Here is a 6,302-nt window from a genome sequence, read left to right on the forward strand (position 1 = left end):
AAACAAAGTCTAAGCGGTAGAGGTTATAGCAGCTATTTCGGAGATCACCACATCTCCTCATCAGACTTCTTTTTTCTAGACTTCAGCAGGGATCGAACCCACTTTATCAATGTACAAAGTCAGAAGCGTTAACCACTGAGCTATGCACATCCCGTAAAACTCGTGTTGCTAATTCATTTTCCTATCGAAAATGGCAATTTACGAAAAAAACCAAAATGTACATTATTTAAAAAATGCAATGAAATTTTTTGTATTGTAAATTTTTGCAAAAAAAATAAAGTTTCCATAAAAAAACATGGAAGAAGTTCCAATAGGTCAGCAATTTTTGAATTTCTACCATAACAGGTCTATTATGCGCTGGTAACATAAATTTTGTAACCGGTAATTAAAGTGTCTGTCAATTTTTAAACCATTTTCGCATTCTGTGCGCTCTTGTAACCGGTAAATTTGGTTACCATCTCATAAACTGGTAACAAAATATTGCCCCGTGAAATATGCAATAAAAGAATTTCCACAAATCTTCATAGCTGAACTGCTGAATATTTTCACTGCATTACCAACGTACCTAGAATCGCGGTGACAAGAAGTGGTAACATTTTTTGGTAATACAATTTTCCGGTCACAAAATCTTCGGTAACGTGCAGAATAGTAAGTGCAGTAAGTGTGACATGAGACAAGAATTTTAAGAAAACTTGTGACTCAGGAAAAGGTCTGCAATTTGCATGTTTAAACTCGTATAACTCGACGAAAAATCGCGGTAGAAAAAAATCTTTTACACATTAGCTACCAGTAACCATAGCAACACCGTGGTAGAGTCTGAAAAAAAATGCTGACAACAAATTTTTTCCTAATACTCTTGGCGAATTTTTGACCTGGCTATAAAACTTAATACCAAAACAAATTTTCAAAAAATTCTGACTAAATATTTGAAATTTCGATGAACATTTTTTTAAGCCTTCTTAGTTTTGTATAAAGTTTGAAACTTTGTTTATATGATTTATATGAACAATGTTTTTATAAAAACTGGACCTTTTTATAATAAGATCTTATGAGCATAAAACTGGATACCCAAAATTTTTCTTTAAATTCAGATTCAAATGTTTGAGCTTTTATAAATTTGGTATGAATTTGAAATGTTGATTATATAGTTTATATGAAAAATTCTTTTATAAAAAAATTACAAAAAAAAATATTTTGGCCCATGAGGGGATCGAACCCGCGACCTTCGCGTTATTAGCACGACGCTCTAACCAACTGAGCTAATGGGCCAGTTGGCCGGCGGCGCTCAATTGGCTTATATTGGCGAACTATGTTGATACGTACTTACATATATACACATCGAGATATCTAGCTATGTTTGAATGCACGTATGTATGTATGTATGTATGTATAGTTAAAAGTTCTTATGTGAATATATGCGACTAGTAATATTTTTATTTTCGCGCTATAAATAAACTTCAAATTCAATTATGGGCAAACATACATATGTACATACATTCGTTGTGAACCAGGGATGGAATTTCAAAATGAGCCAAATGATCTTCAAAAATAGTGTCGAAAACAAGATGAAAGTGCCATAAAATTGGATTTTTTAAGGCGTTTTAAGAACAATATATTTTTAAAAATAATATTTTTAAAATACACTGAAGTAATATAATAATTATTAATTAGCTAAATTATTACAGCGAATCACTTTTATGAAGGATTCCTTAGACATATACATAAATTCATAGTAAAATTACAAGAATTCCAATTACGGAGGGGAAAGACAACGCAATATTTGTAGGTATTATGACATTTTTACACACATACCTATATGCGAAATAATGGCAGTGAGACACTTTGACCAGTTTCGCCTATTTTGTTCATTGATTATTTTTCGAATAATTTTATATAAAAGTTTAATTCATAATTTAATAAACACAATATATGTACAAAAATCTTCATTCCAAACTGCACAAAAATTATAAAAATTCAGCAGGTTTTCCCAACAACAAACTTTGGAGTTCAGGATTTTTTATGGTGATTCCAAGTTTTCAATTTCGTGCATTTATTTCCATATAAAGTGTGTTCGAAAATTTTTTTTAATGGATGAAAATGTATGACACCGTCAGAAAAAAGTTATCAAAAATCATCGGGCTAATGGACTTTAAAAATGCAAACTTAGAATCTTTCCAAAAATTCTGAATTAAAAGCTTGTTGTTGCGAAAACTTACTTTTCGTACTGCGTATTCACAATAGAATTCAGCGGTTTGTAAATATGTCTCATGGCCCTTATTTTAATTTTTAGTGCTTTTATTTTCACTTTTTGTATTTTTTTAAACTATGTACATATAATGTGGTATGTGATTTTTTGTTGTATAGTGGCCTTTTATTTTAAATTTCTGCATTTTATGATTGTGCCAAAAGTACCTCTGTAAATGAAAGTGCCAAAAATGGCGCTATTGTGCCTACTTTTCCATCACTGTTGTGAACTACAGCGCTACCAATTTCAGCCCAACTAATTCAAGTTTTATCCCTTTTCAATGTTAAGGACTGGTATTTTTAAAATGACGGTGTTATACGGGATGTGAATTGTTTGAATATGCATCAGTAGAAATCCTAGTAGCATCATACCTCACAGCGCTCGAACAGTCGCGCTGGTCGACAGAGCAAAGCACTGGAGTGCCAATACTGAGGTTCAAGTCCTCGGACAAGGATTTTTTCTTAAATCAATGTTTTTCCAAAGAGAAATATTTTTTTGAAATGCATTAAATTCATACGGTAAAATACATAAGTTTTTTCTTAAATGAAATTAAATTTGCGAATTTTAATTTTATATTTAACTTTAAATACGTAATTATAATAATTATGTAAATTTCAAAAGTCTTAATTAACCACCTTCAAAAGCGGACTCGAACGTGCGATATCGGAACCAGAATAAATAAATGAACTGATATTTTTACTGGCTGGCTTGGGTTTTCGCTGCAGCCTGCAGGGTATCTCCACACATATGTACATATTAGGGATGTTGCGAATGTGGAATTTTAGACATCCGCGGATGCGGATGCGGATGTTTAAAAGCTAACATCCGCGGATGCGAATGAGAATGCGGATGTCAAATATTTTTAAGAAATAATTTTGGTGAGTACATTAGGGCATTTAGGTAATTAGAAATGCAAAAGTTATTAATTTTTAATAATGTTTTTTTCACTAAATAACTGAGGCGACAAACTTGAACAACTTGAAACTTAACAAAATTGTAGATTCTTTTCGATTGACGCTGCACCAGTTGAGAGGACTTTCAGTTATATTTCTTTTTTTATTGCGGTGCAACAATTCCTTTTTGGGAATTGCATCTGGGCTGCAAATGTCGGATGTATCCTCCTGACTTTCATCTTCAATCTAGCATCACCTAGCAATATCGCTGTTTAAACACCGTTATGTTCCAATTTGGAGCACCAATTCTTTTGGTTGTTTCAGAATTTGGAGAACGGTTTTCGATTTTAGTTTTTGTAATTCATTTTCAACCCTGTCTTCTGTGACTGGTTTGAAAAATGTGCGCATATAGCGAGGTTGGGAATATGTGGATATGGCAAATAAATTATTTTCTAGGAATGAAAACTTCGAAAAAAATTCTGTTTTGAAATTAAATCTTGTTATTTTATTAAAAGGTACCCCGTTTCTTATAATAATTTGAATTATGGAATCACGGACGATAAGGGTCTCAGATTTGCTTAGTTCCCGGGTGTTTTCTTGGAAAGGTTCGCCTGTAATGAATACCTTGTAATTAGTTTCTTTTATTGGTTAGATGAGCTCGGCCTTTCCTTGTTGCAGGTACTCACAATTAATTACTCACCGCTGTCGGTACCATAAGCCCTCAAATCCATTTTGTTGTTCCGTTCCATGCGCTCAATGTGTTTTGATATATTTTTTGAGGCGAATGAACGCAAGTTTTCAACATACATATGTATCAGGGACCGTAAATAAAAGTTACTTTTTTCAACACCTAAACTTGGCCAGATATTTTTAAGTCGAAAATAAAAGTCCTTTCCTAATAATAAGCAAACCGCTTATACAAATTTAACAAGTTTGGTATCAACTGAAAGAGGACTAAAATAGCTTTAAAACTGAAAGATTTAAACGAGGAAAGCCAACAGAAAGCCAGCTATTCAAAAATATTTAAATAAAAAATGTTTTTTAATTAGAACAAACCTTGGGTCAGGTAGCATTTCTTTTGTATTAAATTATTAAAAAGAAATATAAATAGAAGTGGTAGCCTTCGATAGTTATTTCTGTTTAAAAGCTATTTAAGTCCTCTTTTATTTGGTACCAAATTTGTTTAGAACTTAAAAAATATCTGGCCAAGTTTAACTGTTGTGAAAAAATAACTGCTATTTACGGTCCCTGATATGTATCGTAAATACTATAGCCGCTGAAATGCAAAAAACCACAACTAACTAAATTTTTGTATTGCCTAAAACGATGTAGGGACTTATGATTCGATGAAATGCATCATAATCAATCAAAAAGTTAATTTTGGATTTTTAGTTAGTTACGACTTTATGTATTTCAGCGACGATGTGAGTTAAGCCCTTTCCATACTATACTAACGATATATTATTTACATGCCAAGTCCCACTCCTCAATAGATATAAAATTCACATTGAATTAATTCTTATTTAATTTGTGAACTTGGCTGTCGACTTATTTACATATAATTTCATCTTTATTTCGATGCGTGCTAATTTTGACAATGTACACAAAATTTAAATAAATGTTTTTGTTTTCAAGCTGAAAAAACTAATAAAAGGAAACACGGAACTTAAGAATAATAAGTTTTATGAGAAAAAAATAATTAAACTTTTTTAAGTTTTTTCAACAGACCTTTGACAAATAATATTCGATAGTTACATAATTCTAACCTAATTAAAGGTAATATTTTAACGCGCAAATAGTCGACTCTCTTTATAGCCAGCCGTTGAACATTTCCGCTGGAAATATCTAGTATTATCTTACTCTTTGACTTTAAATTACGAAAGAAGGTCGACGTAGGGGACAGTCTTAACCAGGGCTGCCAACTATCCTTAGCTAAAAGGTGCCATATTGAGGATAAAAAAGTGCCAAAATGTGCCAAATAGAAAAATAAAAGTCCCAAAAAATGGTGCCATCCTTTTTAATCCTTCCCATTTACCAATAAAATAAGAACCACATTTCTAAAACAAAAATGCAATGCCCAAATAAGATAAACCAGTTGAATAATCTTTAGAAATTAGAAAATTTTGGTTGAAAAAAAAGAAGTACAAACAAAGGATTTCACAAACATTTATTGAAATATTACTATTTTTGAAAACTTCCATTTTGGCACTAAGTGCCAAATTGAAAAATTAAGTGCCATTTGATGTAAAATAGGGCCAAAAATGGCACGGTTTGAGCCAAGTTGGCAGTCCTGGTCTTAACGTAGCATCCCCACAGGCAAACAATTTTTGGCAAACATTTTTTGTTTGTCAGATATACGTTTGATCAGTGCACTTGCACCATATTCGCATTCGCAAAAGCTCCGCATTGATTATTGTGAATGCGAAAGCGAATGCGAATGTTAAAATTTATGCGGCACTTCCGCGGTTCGAATGTGAATATTCGCAACAACCCTGGTACATATGTATGTACATACATTAGAGTGGTCCAAAAAAAAGTAAAGTCGGAATTTTAATGCTCTCATTTCTAGCATTTTTTATACCGAAAAAAACACGCCCCTGTTTTTATATTTCGAAATCAAAAAATATTTAGAGGTCGCTCGAAGCGCTCAAAATTTTGCATGTATTTTATACGAAAAAAAAACAGCTTTTCGTAGAAATTGTATAGAATTCTTTAAAACCAATATTTTTCGATCGGAAAGCTCTGCTTCGCTTAAGAAGACTTTCAATAAAAGAATACAATAGAGGGTCCCATAAAAAAAATCTTTAGTATTAAAAAAATGGTAAAATAAACAGTTGGGTACTATTGCTTTTGTTATTTTGTAAATTTCACACAAATCTTGATGCCTCAGTAAAAGTTTTGAGGTTTTTGAAGTTAACAAGTAACAACTTTTCGTTTAAATGGTATAGAATTATTGAAAATCAATATTTTTTCGATCAGAAAGGGGTGAGAGCATTAATATATCGACTTTAATTTTTCACGTACTTTTTTGCACCATATGTGTACATATTTACTAGAGCGATTGACTGGCTTTTTCCAAACCGGTTCCTAACGGTTTTTTGGATATCTATAGGCAGTTTTTTGAAATCTTGATTTTTCGTATATCGAATGAACCGGATTTTTTT

At 32.0% G+C, this 6,302-nt stretch overlaps 1 non-coding gene across 1 annotated transcript; it reads right to left on the reverse strand.

Moving 5' to 3' along the window:
* Nucleotides 1-1,195: 1,195 nt before the first annotated feature.
* Nucleotides 1,196-1,269, reverse strand: Trnai-aau. The gene has a single exon. It is a non-coding gene; the product is annotated as a tRNA-Ile (tRNA).
* Between the last annotated feature and the right edge of the window lie 5,033 nt (nucleotides 1,270-6,302).

Source organism: Rhagoletis pomonella, unplaced genomic scaffold, assembly GCF_013731165.1.
Source record: "Rhagoletis pomonella isolate Grant_MI unplaced genomic scaffold, Rhpom_1.0 Rhpom_scaffold_00013, whole genome shotgun sequence".
Lineage (NCBI taxonomy): Eukaryota > Metazoa > Arthropoda > Insecta > Diptera > Tephritidae > Rhagoletis > Rhagoletis pomonella.